Source organism: Pteronotus mesoamericanus, unplaced genomic scaffold (assembly GCF_021234165.1).
Source record: "Pteronotus mesoamericanus isolate MK-2021 breed Mesoamerican mustached bat unplaced genomic scaffold, CSHL_Meso_final contig_173, whole genome shotgun sequence".
Lineage (NCBI taxonomy): Eukaryota > Metazoa > Chordata > Mammalia > Chiroptera > Mormoopidae > Pteronotus > Pteronotus mesoamericanus.
Genome location: NW_026555072.1, coordinates 13,927,487 through 13,946,735, shown reverse-complemented (window position 1 = coordinate 13,946,735; position 19,249 = coordinate 13,927,487).

Below are 19,249 nucleotides of genomic sequence, written 5' to 3'. Positions count from 1 at the left end.
ATCTGAAAATGAGACAGATTTTGATTATCCAGAGATGCCCAGTGTCCCAAAAAAGAGGTAGTTTGAGGAAAGCTCAGCAGATTTGAAGGGATTCAGTGTTTTAGGTAAGGAGGATGACATACATCTCTTGTACTCTGGCATCAGAGATCACGTCAGAGAGCAGACAATAGATGGGATTGATGACAAAGTCCGAGGCATCTCCCCAGAAGTCATCGTGAGCAGAAAGAGGCTGTAGACTCAACACAAACCCTAATGTGACAAATGTTCACAGTATATGTATCCCAGAGGAAAACAGATTAGGTAAAGACAAAAATCCAGAATTTCCTTCCTAAATAATACTAAGAAAAAAATCCAGAAATTGCTGAGTTTATCATAAATGTTCAAATGTATGTGTCCTTTGCTCTGCAAATTGGAAAACAGAAGGTAAAAATTGGTACTTTAACTGCTAGCACAAGTTACATCTCTGCACACCAAATATTTTGATTATGCCAATTGTATGACCTTAAGTGGGGGCTGATCTGAGATTCCAAAGATTTTCATTTTTATTAAGGTAATATTTACATGACTAAAATTAATCATTTTAAAGTGAACAATTAAGGAATATTTAATATATTCACAATCTTGTTCAACCACCATCTCCAACTAATTCCAAAGCATTTCAGTCACTTCAGAAGAGAACTTTGTAGCCATTCAGCAGTTGCTTACCATTCCCTTCTCTTGAGAGCCCTTGGCAAACTACCAACCTGCTGTCTCTATGGATATACCTATTCTGAATTTTTTTATATAAGTAGAATCATGCAATATGTGAACTTTTGTGTCTGGCTTTTATCATTTAGCATAATGTTTCTCATGTTCTTCTTCATTTTAGCACATATCAGTACTTCATTTCTTTTTGGATGAATAATATTCTATTATATATACATATGTTAATTCATTCATCTGTTGATGTACATTTTGTCTGTTTCCACATTTGGTTATTGTGAATAGTGCTGCTATGGGCATGGAATACATATATTTATTTAAGTACTTGGTTTTAATTCTCTTGGGTATACATACATACACTTAAAAGTGCAATTGTTGGAAATATGACAATTCTATATTTAACTTTTTGAAGAACTAATTTCCACAGGAAAAAAAAACATTTCACATTCTTACCAGCAATGTACAAGGGTTTTAACTTCTTCACATATATGTCAACATTTAGTGTTTTCTTTTTTGTTGATTATTGCCATCCTAGCGGTGTGAAGCGGTATCTCATTGTTTGATGTGCATTTCCCTAGTGACGAATAATGTTCAGCATCTTTTCATGTCCTTGTTTATTTGTATATTGTTTTTGGAGAAATGTTTATTCAAGCCTTTCAGCCATTTTTAAAATTAGGTTGTTTGACGTTTTGTTGTTGAGTTATATGAATTCTTTATATACTCTGAATACTAGAATCTTATCCAATATGAAGTTTGAAAATATCTCTGTCTTTCTGTAGGTTGCCCTTTCACTTTCTTGATAGTGTAAGTTTTTAATTTTGATGAAGTCCAATGTATCCATTTTTAAAATTTTGTTTATCATATTTTTGGTTTATTATCTAAGAATCTATCAGCAAATGAAAGTTCATTAAATTTACTCTTGTACTTCCTTGTAATAACTTTATTTTTTTATTGCTTGTTTTTGGTTTTTTCTTTTTTTTCATTTAATTTATTTTCTTTATTTTTTCAAATACATTTGTCTCTGCCTTCTCCCCACCACCTTCCCCTGCTCCCTCCCCCGCTCCCTCCCTCACTTTACAGTTTTAGATTTTGCATTATACAATTCTCTTCTATGTTGAGTTAATTTTTGTATATGGGGTGAGGTAATGGTTTAATTTAACTTTCATAATTTGAAATCCAGTTATCCTAGCAGTATTTGTTGAAGAGAATAATCTTTCTACCTCTCATAGTGTTATGGACTGGATGCATTTTCTTATAATTCATATGTTAAGGCCCTATCCCGCATGATTATATCTGGAGATAGCCCTTTAAAGAGAGGTAAGTAAAATTAAATGAGGTCATAACTATTAGGTTCTAATCCAATATTCCAGCTAAGTTTATAAGAAGAAGAAGAGACACCAGGGATGCACACAGAGAAAAGACCTTGTGAGGACACAAGAAGAAGACAGCAATCTGCAAGCCAAGGATAATGACTTTGGGGGAGTCATTCTGTCACCTTGATCTTGGATGTCCATCCTCCAGAAGTATGAGTAACAAACTTCTATTTTTTAAAGCCACCCAATATGTGATATTTTCTTATGGCAGCCCTAGTAGACTAAGGCAGATGATCTTGGCATCACTGTTAAAAATCAATTGATCTTAGATGTATAGTTTTATTTCTGCACTCTTAATTCTATTCCATTGGGCATAAAGCCAGCAGCACACTGTTTGAATTACTGTGGCTTTTTAACAAGTTTTGAAGTCAGAAGTGAGTCCTTCAACTTTGTTCCTTTTTTTCATGATTGTTTGGTTATTCGGAGCACCATGCAATTCCATATGAGTTTGAGGATTTGCTTTTCCATTTTTTTAGATGTTTCATTTTTTATTTTTTATTTTTATTGTCTTTTTTTCATTACCATGTAGTCCCCTTAGAACCTCTCCCCCCAGTCACCACACTGTTGTCCATGTCCATGAGACCTTTTTCCTTTTTGCTCAATCCCTCTACCCCCTAACCTCCCCTACCCTGCCCTTTAGCTGTCAGCCTGCTCTCCATCTATGAGTCTCTCTCCATTTTCCCTGTTAGTTTAGTTGGTTCATTAGATTCCACATATGAGTGAAATCATATGGTATTTGTCTTTCTCTGACTGGCTTATTTCACTTAGCATAATGTTCTTCAGGTCCACCCATGCTGTTGCAAAGGGTAAAATGTTCTTTTTTTATAGCTGAGTGGTATTCCATTGTGTAAATATCTCATAGTTGTTCTATCCACTCATCTACTGATGGACACTTGGGCTGTTTCCATATCCTGGCAGTGGTAAATAATGCTGCAGTGAACATAGAGGTGCTTATGTTCTTTCAAATTAGTGTTTTGGGTTCCTTCAGATATATTCTCAGAAGTGGTGTTGCTGGGTTAAAAGGCAGATCCATTTTTAATCATTTCTGCAAAAAAAAAAAAAAAATTAAAAAAAAGGCCATTGGAATTTTTATGGTAAAGACATTGATTTTATAGATATTTTTAGATAGTATTGTCATTTAACAATATTAAGTCTTCCAAACCATGAACACAGTATATCTTTCCATTACTTTAGGTCTTCATTAATTTCTTCAGCTCTTTGCGATGAATCAAGCTATTTGTCATAGTATAAAATCCTTCTTTGTTCCCTGTAACAATTTTCACAAAAATTTAAAGTCTAATTTTGTCTGATTTTAGTATATTCACTCCAACCCCCTTTTGGTTACTATTTAGATGTAATATATTTTCCATTCTTTCTATTTCAATGTATTGATGTCTTTGGATCTAAAGTAAGTTTTTTTGTAAAGAGTATATAGTGCGTGTGTGTGCGTGCGTGTGTGTGTGTGTGTGTATAAAATTTCCATTATGCAAATCTCAGCTTATTGTTGAGTTTAATCCACTTACATGTAAAATAATTACTGATGAGGGAGAATTTACTTGTGCCATTTTGCTCTTTTTTTTCTGAATTTCTTTTTTTAAATTGTATTTTAATTTATTTTTTCAAATACATTTGTCTCTGAATTTCTTGCTCCTTCTTTTCCCCTCATTTCTTTCATTTCTTTCGATTTTAATTTTTGAAGTGTATCACTGTTTTTTCTCATTTCCTTGTGTGCATATTTACAAAATATGTTCTTAGGGGTTAGATAAGAATTACAATTAACATATTCAATTTATAACCATATATTTTGAATTAATACTATCTCACCTTCAATGGTATATATAAACTCTGTTCCTAAACAAATCCTCTCACCTTTTTGTTATTTATTGTTGTCACAAATTACATTTTTATACATTGTATGCACATTAACATTGAGGTATAATTATTGTTTTATACATTTGCATTTTATTTTATTTTTTTTCTAGGTTCAGTTAATTTCTTTTTTCTTTTTTTTAAATTAATTAATTTATTTTTTCAAATACATTTGTCTCTGCCTACCCCCCACCACTTTCCTTTGCCCCCTCCCTCCCTCCCTCCCTCAACTCTTCCCCTTTGGTTTTGTCCATGAGTCCTTGCTATATGTTCCTTGACTTTCCCCTTCCCTTCCTTTTCCCCCACCCCGCCTCCCTCCTTCCCTTTTGTCTCTGTTGGTTTCTTTTCCTTTCAGTGTTCCTGGTCTTATTTTCCTTGCATCTTTGTATTGTTGGTTAGGTTCCAATTATAGGTGAGATCATATGGTATTTGTCTTTCGCCCCCTGGCTTATTTCGCTTAGCATAATGCTCTCGAGTTCCATCCATGCTGTCGCGAAGTTTAGTAGTTCTTCTTTTCTTTCTGCTGCGTAGTATTCCATTGTGTAAATGTACCATTGTTTTTTGATCCAATCATCTACTGATGGGCATTTAGGTTGCTTCCAACACTTGGCTATTGTAAATTGTGCTGCTATGAACATTGGGGTGCATAGGTTCTTTTGAATTGGTGTTTTAGGATTCTGAGGGTATAGTCCCAGCAGGGGAATCACTGGATCAAAAGGCAGTTCCATGTTCAGCTTTTTGAGAAAATTCCACACTGCTTTTCACAATGGCTGCACCAGTCTGCATTCCCACCAACAGTGTACTAGTGTTCCATTTTCTCCACAGCCTCGCCAGCACCTGTTGTTTGTTGATCTGTTTATGATGGCCATTCTGACCGGCGTGAGGTGGTACCTCATGGTGGTTTTGATCTGCATTTCTCTGATGGCTAGTATGTTGGAAATAAAAAGAGGAGTTACAAACAAAAAATTCAATTATATTGTATGAGCTGTTTTGCATTAAATAGTCACTATTTACATAAAATAGTCACTAATAGTCATAAAAAGTTAAGTTCTGGGCAGAAATTTAATTGACATATTCATCAAATGGTAGAGACACCTGATAACAAGTGAATAATTTTTTCCATCAGGAAGGCAAAATTGTTCTGTGTAAAGAAACATTTATCAAGTATAGTTACCAATGACAAAAAGACAAGTGTGTCCCTATCGTTTTTGGCTCTGTAGTTGAACTAAAATTAGATCTTGAGCTTTTATTTCAGCTCAGTAGTGAAAAAAAATGTAATCATTCAAATTGAAGGTAAGTTCGTGTTTGAAGCTCAACCATTTTTAGGGTGGCAGTCTCTTAGTTCAGGAATTTCCTGTGTCTTTTTTTTCTGTTTGCCCTGGATGTGATCTTTGTTCCAGGGGGATTTATAAATAAGCTAGCACATGGGGATATATATGTAATTTATATATAACTCAATACTGGAACCAATTGAACACTGTCTTTGGTTGAAATAAATAATCTTAAATGGTATTATTGGTTGACATCTATCCACTGTCTCTGTGGCTCAAACAGCTATGCCCAGTTTATTACAGATCAATATGTGCCTTCATTTTTCTTTATTTTGAGATCTCTACAAGTTTCCAATACACTCACAGCCATTTTCATGTCCTTCTGGAGTATAAACCATTATTGGATATTCCTCTGACCACTACATTGAGTATATGCACTCACAACTTGCTACTCTAAATTGAGGTGCCAAAGAAGCTGTGGGACTTCTCCAAGAACCTTATACTAACCCCTTTTTATGTTTGGATCCCACTAAACCTGTCTGGATTTCTATCACACAACAAGCCTTAGGAAATAAGGTGTGGACATGTAATCCACAATGCAATGTTGTTGATCACTTCTGCCAATTATCTTTCTTTCCTTAAAGCAAAGGCATGGGTTCTTTATCAGGACAGACCGGGAAACTGTTCTTACATCCTTATACAACTTTTTAAGTAGAGTTAAAATATAGCATAATATCTAGGCCTGCTTCTTTCAAGGCTGAGTTTCCCGGAATGCCAGGTTTTCAGAACTCCTGTGTTTTCTCAGTATAAAAAATCTACTTAAAAAAATCACTTAACTTCCTAATTCTCAGGTAGATTAGCTTTCCTCTGAGTCAACTAATACCAATGACTTAATGGGTGAAGGATTCCATATTACCCAAAAAAAATGGGATAAAGGAAAGCTTTGGTTGTGATGAAAATATAGTCTCCTGCCACATCTGTAACAAAGACTTGTGGCTGATTGACTGGTGTCAGGATAACACTAGACACACACACACACACACACACACACACACAATTTTCTTGCAGTGAAACAAATTCTGATATGAGAAAGGACTTGCCTGAGAACACAGTGCTAATTAACAGCTCTGGAAGCTCTAAACTTGGATTGGAGAAATGGAAAGGGGCATCCGGGTAGCTCAATGTTGCTGATTCACAAACATGACTATGCATTAGAATCAACCACAGAGCTTTTGAAAAATATATATGACTTTCCCACAGCAAGCATGCAGATTCAAGATGTCTGGGGTAGGTTCCGCAGATGATTTCTATGTTTTATAAAATAAGCAAAGCTGAAGAGCAGGTGTAATGCGCATCCAATCTGCCTCACATGTGGCCTTCCCTGGGCCTCCTTCCAGCAGCTCTGCCCTGGTTTCTGTCAGCGTCCTGAGACCCTCTGGGAGCAACTAGGCTAGCATCAGCTCTGATAGATGCACAGCTAGAGGCAGCGTTCTTCACACTTTTGTAGGCTTCACAATCACCTAGGATTCTTGTTTAAAATGCAATTATCAGGTGCCACTTCCAAGTTGCATGAACTACTTTATAGACACTTGATAATGGGTAATTAATAAGTGAATATATGCTAGGATTTGATCCAAAGCCTGCTTTTATTATCACCTGGAAGTGAGGTTGTGGGCACTTTTTAATCCTTACCAACATATCTTTGGCTGATCTTGCTGTATATTTTCCAGTATATATTCCACAAAGAACTAACATACAGAATAAGGAACATAGTCAATAATATTGCCATAATTATGTATGGTGCCAGATGGGTACTCGACTTACGGTGGTGTCACTTCACGTGGTATATAAATGTGTAAGCACTACGTTGTACACCAGAACTAATATAATGTTGTATGTCAACTATAATTGAAGAATTAATTAAATATATAAAACCATATAGAGAAGTAAAAGATAAAATTAAAAGAACTTAATAAATGTCCATGAGCAAGTTGGTTTAGGTCTTAAGGCTCTAATATTTTTCCCAACTTTATGTTTATTGTTGAGACTATTACAGATGTCCCCATTTTTCTCCCTTTGCTTCCTTTCTCACAGCCCATGATCCCCCTTCCCTCAGGCCATCACCACACTTGTCTGTGTCTATGGACTATGCATATTTGTTTTTGGCTAATCCCTTCACCTTCTTTCTTTCACTTGCCCCCCACCCCACCGACAGCTGTCAGTCTGTTTCATGTGCCCATGCCTCTGTTTCTATTTGGCTCATCAGTTTCTTTTATTCATTAGATTCCACCTATAAATGAGATTGTATGGTATTTGTCTTTCTCTGAGTGGTTTATTTCACTTAGCATAATAATCTCCAGAGAATGTCTCCAGTAGTTGAACCTTTCTTTCTTTGGAGCCTGCAAATAGTCTGTCTTCTGGTCCTGGCTTTGGAACATAGCCTGGCAATGAGTAAGAAGAGAGCATATTTGTCTGTTGGGGGATTTGGCAGGATGGCATGTAAAAACATTTCCCAAAGTATTTCTGAGCATGCCCTGGAAACAAGAACTGTTTTCCAAGCCTGGAAAATGAGCTGTGATATTTGCTCAGTGGAGAGTTTGAAATCACTGAATTCACTGATCAATAAATGCCTGTTTGGAAAACGGAACATGCTTTCCAACCACAATCTGTCTCTCAATAATCCTCAGACAACACAGATGGCCAGAAAGTTTGGTCCTCAAAACCTCTGGCATCCCAGGGATTTGTATAGAGTTTAATTACTTTACAGGTAAAATGATGAACAGATGTATAACACCATGTCCAGCAGTAGGGTGAACTTCAGTATCAGCCCAAACCATAACTTCCTGGCTCCTTGTATGAATCCCGTGAATACATAGACAAGAAGCCAAAATTTTGTGTGACGAGCTCCAAGGCCTGTAGTGCCAGATGAGGCAGGTGAAAATCATTAGGAGAAAGGCCCTGTCAGAATAATTATTAGGGCAGCCTCCTGGGGCCCAGCAATCCATGTATCTGTGTGTGTATATTATGTGTATATGGGGTGTGTGTATGTGGTAAGAAATCTTAGGGGCTATTTTTAACTTCGGAAGTAAGAATTTTTTAAATTAACCTTATTTTTTATTTTATTTTCCCATTACCATTTATCCCCCTTATACCCTCTTCCATATCCACCCACCGCCTTCCGCCTGCCATTACCATACTGTTGTCCATGTCCATGAGTTCTTTTTCATTTTTGCTCAAACTTTCCACTCCCAACTACTGCCCCCTGCCCAGAGCCATCAGTCTGCTCTCCATGCAATGTCCGTCTCTATTTTGATTGTTCCATTTGTTCATTAGATTCCACATATGAGCGAAATCATATGGTATCTGTCTTTCTCTGACTGGTTTATCTCACGTAGCAAAAAGCTTTATTTTGAAATAATTTTAGACTTACTACAGAGAATTTCTATGTACCTCACCACCTAGCTTTGCCTATTGTTAATATCTTAAAAAACCATGATACATTTGTCATAAAAAAGAAATCAACACTGCCACATTACTAATAACTAAATGAGATACTTCATCTGTTTTCCACTAATGAAACTTTTTTTGGTCCCACGATCTATTCCAGGATACATGGCCCTTAGTCTCCTTAGTCTCCTCCGGACTGTGAGTGTTTCTCAGATTTTTCTCATTTTCCGTCACCATGACAATTTTGAGGAACACTAGTAGATTGTTCCTCAGTTTGAGCTTGTGTGATGATTTCTCATGATTAGACTGGAATGGGTTTTTAAAAAAGATTTTATTTATTTATTTTTAGAGAAGAGGGAAAGGGAGGGAGGGAAAGAGGGAGAGAAATATCAGTGTAGAGTTGCCTCCCGTGCATCCCCTGCACAGGGGACATGGCCTATAACCCAGGCCCCGACTGGGAATTGAACTGGTGACCCTTTGGTTCACAGGTTGGCACTCAGTCCACTGAGCAACACCAGTCAAGGCGGATATGAGTTTCCGTAAAAATACCAAAGAGGTGAACTAACATTCCAATGACATTATATAAATGTACTGTCAAAATGACTTATCATTGGAGATTCTAACCTTGATCCTGGACCACATAAGCATTTGCCAGGTTTCTCCACTGCAAAGTTACTCTACCTCTCTCTGTCCCCTTTTCTTTGGAATCTTGTCACTAAGTCCAGCCCACACTGTAGGGTAGTCAGGAGAATATAGTTACACTTCCTAGGAAGCATCTACACAAATTATTTGAAAAGATTCTGTAAAGAAAATTTGTATTCTTCCTCCTTATTTATTTATTTATTTATTTATTTATCTAGTCAAAATTTATTTTTTATATCAGTATAGACTCAGGTACACTATATATATTACATATGTGTAATATATGTAAATAATGTGTGTATGTTTCTTTTGAGTTAAATTTTGGATTTCTTTTATCAGTAGTTTTTTACATATATAGATCCTGCACATATTTTGTTAGATTTGTATCCAAGTACTTAATTTTTAAGGTGCAAATATAAATAGCATTATAATTTTTTAAATTTCAATTTCCAATTATTGTGTGCTGGTATATAGAAATACAATTTACTCTTGCCTATTGACCTTACGTCACGTGATCTTGCTAAGCTCACTTACTAGTTGTAGGAGTTTTGTAATAGAATTTTGAAGGATTGTTTACAAGGATAATCATGTTATTTAAGGATAAAAAAGTTTTGTATCTTCTCTCCCAATCTATATATCTTGTATATATTTTTCTTGCCTTACTAATCTAGATAGTACCTCTAATAAATATTGAATAGCAGTGGTCAGAGGAGGCAACCTTGACTAATTTTTAATCTTAAGGTGAAAGCATTCAGTCACATAACATTTATATAATGCTAGCTGTAGGTTTTTTTGTTTGCTTATTTGTTTGTTTGTGTAGATACTTTCAGTTAGGTTAAGAAAACTCTTTTCTGTCACTAGTTTTTGAACACTTTTATCAGGATGAATATGGAATTTTGTCAAATGATTTCCTATATCTATTAATATGATCATATTTTTTAATTTAGGGTGTTATTATGCTGAATTATATTAATTCTTCTATGTTGAGTCGACCTTGAATTCCTGTGATGAACTCTACTTTGTTGTGGTGTATTTCCATCTTTTTACATTGATAGATTCAATTTGATGGTATTTTCTTATGGATTTTTGGATCTATGTAAATAAGAGACACTGGTATGTACTTGCATTTCATTTAATACCATTGTTTGGTTTGGTTATTAAGGTACTGATGACCTTATAAAATGAGTTTGGAAGTGTTCTCTTGTTTTCTGGTAAAGATTGTATAGAAATGGTCTTGTTACTCCCTTAAACTTTGGTAATGATTCTACAGTGAAACTACTCAGATGGCAGGATATTTCTTTTTTGGAAGAGTTTTAGTTACATATTCCACTTCTTTAACAGATTTGGGACGACTTAGGTTACCTGTTTACCCTTGAGTAGCTTTTGGTACTTAGTGAATTTCAGGGAATGGGCCTCTTTCACCAAAGTTTTAGAATTTATGGGCATAGAATCATTAACAGCATTTCCTTATCACTCTATTGCCAGTGGAATCAGTCGTGTGTGGGTGTGTGTAACCATTCTGTTTTTGATAGACATCTAGATATTCTGTTATTTTTATTTTTTGTCATTACAAATAACACAGCAATGAGCATCCTAGTACTTATACTTTTGCTTATGTGTGTATTTTTCAAAGAATAAATTGCTGGGTCAAAACGTATGTGTGTTTAACATTTTGATAGATATTGCAAAAGTTATCTTTTAAAAATGTCCCAATAACAGTATATGAGAGTGCCCTTTTCCCTACAGCCTCACCAATAATTGATGATAAAACATTTTACAACATTATTGTAAATCTTATAGGTTAAAAATATTTTACTCTTGTTTAATTTTGAATTTCCCTGATAATCAATGAGGTTGCATATATTTCATATGACAATCTAACATGTATACTTGATTTTTTGAATTTTGTGTTTGTATTTTTTGTGATTTTTCTATTGAATTGTTTGGCTTTTCCACTTAATTTGTAAGTATTGTATATTCTGGATATCCCTCCCTGTGTTTTGAATATGATAATAACATTGTCTCCTAGTTTTTTATCTTCAAACTTTATGAGTTATTTTTTCATACAAATGTATATTTTAATAAGGCAAAGCCTATCAATATTTTATATGGATTTTTGATAGTGTGCTTTTCTTTAAAAAATACATGCTTAATACACATATTAACATGAAAGTAAAATAAAGGTTACACATCAGTTTGCTGATATTTAGTTACATCTAAGGAGGAAAATATAGACAGAGGCACAAAAGAGTTTTTAAGCTTGCTTTTTCTATAATTATGATGCAATGCCTAAATGTTTTATAAAATATTATATCTATGGATTAGTTTGATAAAAAACACTTTTAAAAGCTAGATGTAAAAATGAATCTTCCATTTTTTAATTCCCACCGTAATTATTTTTACCCTTATCACTCCATTGATGCAGCTCTTACCAATATTTTGAATGATCTCCTAATTCTCAATGCAATGAACACAGTTGTATTTCCTAACTTTACTCTGCATGTGACTCTAGAACCCCTTCCTCCTCTTGAACATTGTCTAACTTGTTTTGTAATACCATTTTAATTCCAGTTCTTTTCCAGCTTCTCTAATCATTTTTCAGTTTTCACTACTTATATCTGAAGGGTTGATTTCCCTGGAATTCCTTGGCATATGCTCAATTCATTCTTACACCACCACTTCTAATTCACTGACTTTGTGTGCAATTATGTATTGGTAACCCCTAATATCTCAATGACTCTTAAATCTAAATATCTCTCACAGATATGGCTTCTGGCTGACATGTTTCCTTACATATTCTTTAAACTCAACATGTCCAAATCTGAGTTGTTTAGTTCCATAAAAATTGTATTCCAAAATAATATTTCTTATTCTAATTGAGGATATTATCATCCAAGGAAACTTGATTTCATACTGTTCACCTCTTCTTCTTATTTTACATCAGGTTCTAAATTTAGTCAACTATGTTTCTTTGCATCTCTCACATCCATTCTGTTACCTAAATCATGCTGAACCTGCTGTAATGGAAGCTCTGATTATTTTTCCTTTGGTCTCGTTACTTTCTTACTGCATCCACCTTATGTCACTTCAATTCTTCTCTTTCCTACTTCATCCTCCATACTATCTAGTTAAGAGAATAATCCAATCATATCACTTCCTTGTTAAATAGTTTCACTTTTCCATCATTGCCTGCAAGAATACTCAAACATGCCAGATGATAGACTTCCACTTCATCTCTTACTATATACCTCTTTTAAATTCAAGGATTTAGCCTTTAATGAACTGCCTAAAGTTTTACATGTTCCACTTTTCCACATTTTGCGCATGTTCTTTCTCAGAGAATCACCATTCCTTAGCTCTTCCATGGGTGAATCTTAATCCTCTTCCTGATCCAGCTCAATAATTCTCTTTTCTATAGTATCTATTCTCTACTGCTGCCAAACCTCAGACACAGCTGATTCCTCTTCCAAGTGATAATTGTACTTAAAACACATCACTCTATTGCATTGATCATTTTACCTGTTATTCTAACTACCCTTTGAGAACTTTGAGTGAAAGTATGATGTCACTTTTATCATATTATTCCCAGAAAAAAGCATGCCACTTGGCATATAGTAGGTGCTTAATAAATGTTTGCTAGACTGAAAAAGATGGCGGAGGAGTGAAAGGGAGTCACACTGACCTCCTCTCAAAACCAAACTGGAATTGCAACTAAATAATGGAGTAATCACCTGGAAAGCAGTGGAGCGATAGTGGGAGAGGAGCCTTGGTGCCGCGGACAGCGGATTCGACTCTCACACATCCCAACGGGTGAGAATTGCGGTGGAGGCTCGAGAGGGTGGGCTGGGTGCGCACAGGCACTGGCACCAGAGGGACATTGAAACAGCCAGTTAGCGTCCCCCCGGGAAGAACGGGGTCTGAATCATAAACAGGAACCCCTAAACTACAGCCGCTAAAGCTGAGAAAATACAGACAAAACGCAACCCCAAAAAGCTTAGGGGCACTCTCTGCCAGAGACAAGTGGCTGGGGATGCAAAAAGACATTTAAAGGGCAAACGCAAAAGTTGCAGCGGCAGCCACCCTCCTTGATCGCTGGGTACAGGCGGCAGCAGGGTGGGCTGGTGCCTGGGAAAAGACTGGTGAGGAAAACTTTGTGAAGAGAACTGACTCTGCGGCCGGTGGAGCCCGGGTGATAACGCACTTCCCACTCTGCAGCTACCATCTCGCTCAGGCATAAGGGAATCAATTAACCTGCCTTTTGTGCGCTCCGCACACAGCTTGTGCGCCTGTGACCTGCGGGGCTGAGTGCAGACTGTCTGGGAGAGCCTTGAGGAGAGACTGGAGACAGTGGCGTTGGGGAAAGAACGGGAGGAGGAACCGGGGAGTCCCGACTCCCTCCCCGTTCGGTAGTCTCCATTGTGGGCTGGAAAGGCGCGACCCCAAAGAGGCAGAAGCGGGGCGCGCATGAACCAGACTGCCTGCGATTGAAACGCAGTCCGCACAGGGGTTGGATCCTCAGCCGAAGGGGTCACAGAACTGCCCAGAGGCCCCTGAGGGGAGACTAGAAACGGAGGCATTGGGGAAAGAACGGGAGGAGGAACCGGGGAGTCCTGACTCCTTCTCCTTGCCGAAGTCTCCATTGCGCGGGAAGAGGCCACACCCCCAAAGAGCCAAAAGCCGAAAAGCAAACATAGACACCCCCAAAACACCCAGAGCAGGCGCGCACACTTGCGCCGAGTGACTGGCGAGGGTTGGCGAGCGTGTGTGTGACCCACCCGGGCTGGCAAACGCTTGCACCTGCCGGCAAGGCCTCACACAGACTGGCACCATTACGGCCTGCGAGGGATTGCACAGAGGGGCAAGGGCAGGCGTAAATTGACCCGCCCGCCGCGATTGCAGAGCGGCCCACAAAATAAGTAGAGCTGCCCAGAGTCCCTGGAGGAGAGACCAGAAACAGGATTAACCGGAGAGCTGATTTCCTCCCATTTCCGTAGTCCCCATTTGGCGAGGGCAAGCAACGCACCCAAAGAGCCAAAAGCGGGGAAAACACACAATAGAAGACTCTAAACTGACCAGTGCCGCGAAGCTCGCGTGCCAGGGAGGTCAGATGAGCACGGGAGGTCGCGAATAAGCCCTCTGGTCTGGGGCAAACACATGCGAGCCCAGGCAGGTGGGGGACCCTGCTGCGCTGGGAACGCGCTCAAGGAGCTCTCGTGAGAGCGCAGAGAGATCCCAAAAAATAGCCCAGCCCTGACCAAAGGGGTCACAGAGCTGTTCCAAGCAGGAGTCAGACACAGGCATTAGACTCCTGAAAGGCTCAAACAAACAACCCAAGGCCCTATAGGGTCAACAACTGACATCATCAGAGGCAAGCCCAGAAAGAAAAGTAAAGGACAAAAATACTTAACAGACTCTCACAAAAATGGGAAGAAAAAGAAGTTCCCCCCAAATGAGTGGAAAAGGGGACTCCCCACAGAGAGAGCTCAATGAAATAGAGGCAAGGGAACTATCAGATATGGAATTTAAAACAATGGTTCTAAGGAAGCTCAATGAGCTCAGCCAGCTCAAAGAGAACTATGAGAAACTGCAGAGAAACTATCAGGATCTTACAGCAAACTATATCAGCCTGGAAAAGGACATAGAAACTATCAAGAAGACACAAGAGGATATGAAGAATACCATTTCTGAATTGAAGAACACAGTAGAAGGAATCCAAAGCAGGCTGGATGAAGCTGAGGATCGAATCAGTGAGATGGAGGATAAGGTAGAAAAAAGCTCCCAGAAAGAGCAAGAAATGGAAAAACGGCTCAAAAAGAATGAAGAAGCATTTAGGGAAATGCAGGACAACCTGAAACGCAATAATATCCGTATAATAGGGATACCAGAAGGAGAAGAAGAGGAGCAAGGGATAGAGAACCTCCTCGAAAAAGTAATGATGGAAAATTTCCCTAATTTGAGGAGAGAAAGGCTCTCATGGATCCAGGAGGCACAGAGGACCCCACTCAAGAAGGACCCAAGGAGGTCCACTCCAAGACACATCATCATTAAAATGGCAAATGTCAAAGACAAAGAGAGAATCCTCAAGGCAGCAAGGGAGAAGGAGAAAGTAACATACAAGGGGGCCCCGATACGCCTAGGAGCTGACTTCTCAACAGAAACACTCCAAGCCAGAAGGGAATGGCAACAAATATTCCAAGCCATGAAAAGCAAGGGCCTACAGCCAAGGCTGCTCTACCCAGCTAGGCTCTCCATTAAAATAGAAGGAGAAATACGGAGTTTCCCAGACAAAAGAAAGCTAAAAGAATACATCTCTACCAAACCAGCACTCCAAGATATGCTAAGGGGACTGGTTTAAGCAGATGAAGGAAAAGAATGAGACGGAGAGGAACACAAGTACAAAGAGAAAAGATGAGTAAGTTTCTATCAGTAATATCTCTCAATGTGAATGGACTAAATGCCCCAATCAAAAGACACAGGGTAGCTGAGTGGATAAGAAAACATGACCCACACATATGCTGCCTACAAGAGACCCACCTCAGAGCAAAAGACCTACACAGATTGAAAGTAAAGGGATGGAAAATAATATTCCAAGCAAATGGACATGAGAAAAAGGCTGGCGTTGCCATACTTGTATCAGACAAAGTCGATTTCAAAGCAAAGGCCATAAAGAGAGACCCAGAGGGGCACTTTATCATACTTAAAGGAAGAATCTATCAAGAAGACATCAATATTGTAAACTTATATGCTCCCAATATAGGAGCCCCCAAGTTTATAAGGAAATTGTTGGATGACATCAAAAAAGATATAGATAGCAACACACTGATAGTAGGGGATTTCAACACCCCACTGTCCAAAATGGACAGATCTTCCAAACAAAACATTAATAAACATATCGTGGAGCTGAATGAAACACTGAATCAAAGAGACTTAACTGACATATATAGAATCTTACATCCCAAAGAAGAAAAATACACATTCTTTTCAAATGCTCATGGCAGTTTTTCAAAGATAGACCACATGATAGGACACAAAGCAAGCCTCAGTAAATTCAGGAAAATTGAAATAATACCAAACTTTTTCTCAGACCACAAGGCCTTGAAACTCGAAATCAAACTCAAAGAGAAACTTCAAAAACTTGGAAACTCATGGAGACTGAACAGTACACTTTTAAACAATGAATGGGTCAATAATGAGATAAGAGAAGAAATCAAAAAATTTCTGGAAACAAATGAAAATGAACAGACAACTGTCCAAAACCTATGGGACACAGCAAAGGCGGTCCTGAGAGGGAAGTTCATAGCAATACAGGCTTACCTTAAAAAGATAGAAACATTTCAAATAAAAGACCTAACACTACAACTTGAAGAACTGGAGAAACAACAACAAATAAATCCCAGAGCAAGTAGAAGGAAGGAAATAGTCAAGATTAGAGCAGAACTGAATGACATAGAGACAAAAAGAACAATTCAGAGGATCAACCAATCCAGAAGCTGGTTCTTTGAAAAGATTCATAAAGTGGACAAACCTTTAAGCAGACTCATCAAGAATAAAAGGGAGAGGACCCAAATTAATAATATCAGAAATGAAAGAGGAGAAATAACAACTGATACCACAGAAATACAAATGATCATCAGAAACTATTATGAACAATTATATGCCAAGAAATTTGAAAATCTGGATGAAATGGACAAATTTTTAGAAAAGTATAATCTTCCAACACTGAAGGAGGAAGAAACAGAAAGCTTGAACAGACCGATAACAGTTGGGGAAATTGAAGCAGTAATCAAGAAACTCCCAGCACACAAAAGTCCAGGGCCAGACGGTTTCCCAGGAGAATTTTACAAAACATTTAAGGAAGAGCTAACCCCTGTCCTTCTCAGACTATTCCAAAAAATCCAAGAGGAGGGAAGACTGCCAGACTCCTTCTATGAGGCCAGCATCACCCTGATCCCCAAACCAGATAAAGACCCTACAAAGAAAGAAAACTACAGGCCAATTTCGCTGATGAACATAGATGCTAAAATCCTCAACAAAATATTGGCAAACCGCATCCAGCAATACATTCAAAAGATTATCCATCACGATCAAGTGGGATTCATCCCAGGGATGCAGGGATGGTTCAATATACGCAAATCAGTAAACGTGATACACCACATAAATCAAAGAAAAGACAAAAACCACATGATCATCTCGATAGATGCAGAAAAAGCATTTGACAAGGTACAGCACCCATTTATGATCAAAACACTCAGCAAAATGGGAATCAATGGGGCATTCCTCAACGTAATAAAGGCCATATATGAAAAACCTACAGCCAATATCATACTCAACAGGCAAAAACTGAAAGCTTTCCCACTAAGATCGGGAACACGCCAAGGATGTCCGCTCTCACCGCTTCTTTTCAACATCGTATTGGAAGTCCTAGCCACAGCGGTCAGACAAGAGAAAGAGATAAAAGGCATCCAAATAGGAAAGGAGGAAGTAAAACTATCATTGTTTGCAGATGACATGATAGTGTACATAGAGAACCCTGTAGACTCTACCAAAAAACTCCTCAACCTAATAAGTGAATTTGGCAAAACAGCAGGATACAAAGTCAACATTCAGAAATCAAAGGCGTTTTTGTACACCAGCAATGCAATAGAAGAAGAAGAAATCAGAAAAAAATATACCATTCGATATAGCACGAAAAAAGATAAAGTACCTAGGGATAAATTTAACCAAAGACACAAAAGACCTGTATGCAGAAAACTATACAACATTGAAAAAAGAAATTAAGGAAGACACAAATAAATGGAAGCATATACCGTGCTCATGGATTGGAAGAATTAATATCCTTAAAATGTCCATACTACCAAAAGCAATTTATAGATTCAACGCAATCCCTATTAAGATACCAATGACGTATTTCACAGAAATAGAACAGACATTTCAAAAATTTATATGGAACCATAAACGACCTCGAATAGCTGCAGCAATTTTGAGAAAGAAACACAAAGTAGGAGGGATCACAATACCGGACATCAAACTCTACTACAAAGCCACTGTACTCAAAACAATCTGGTACTGGCACAAGAACAGACCCATAGACCAGTGGAACAGAATAGAAAGCCCAGAAATAAGCCCAGGTCTCTATGGACATCTAATATTTGACAAAGGGGGCAGAAGCATAAAATGGAGCAATAACAGCCTCTTCAACAAATGGTGTTGGGAGAGCTGGATGGCTACATGCAAAAAATTGAAATTGGATCATCAGCTGACACCATACACAAAAATAAACTCAAGATGGATAAAAGACTTAAATATAAGTCGCAACACCATCAAAGTCCTAGAGGAGAACATTGGCAGGAAACTCTCAGATATCCCACGCAGCAATTTTTTCACTGATATGTCTCCTAAAGCAAGGGACATAAAGGAAAGAATAAACAAGTGGGACCTCATCAAAATAAGAAGCTTCTGCACGGCGAAAGAAAACATCAGCAAAATGAAAAGGGAGCCAACCATTTGGGAAAATATATTTGCTAATGATACATCAGATAGAGGTTTGATCTCCAAGATATACAAAGAACTCACTCGACTTTACTCCAAGAAGACAAACGATCCAATCAAAAAATGGGCAAAGGACCTGGGCAGATGCTTTTCTAAGGAGGAGATACAGAGGGCCCAGAGGCATTTGAAAGGATGCTCTGCATCACTAGCCATTAGAGAAATGCAGATCAAAACCACCATGAGGTACCACCTCACACCGGTCAGAATGGCCATCATAAACAGATCCACAAACAACAGGTGCTGGCGAGGCTGTGGAGAAAAGGGAACTCTAGTCCACTGTTGGTGGGAATGCAGACTGGTGCAGCCACTATGGAAAGCAGTGTGGAATTTCCTCAGAAAGCTGAAAATGGAACTCCCTTTTGATCCAGCGATTCCCCTGCTGGGACTATACCCTGA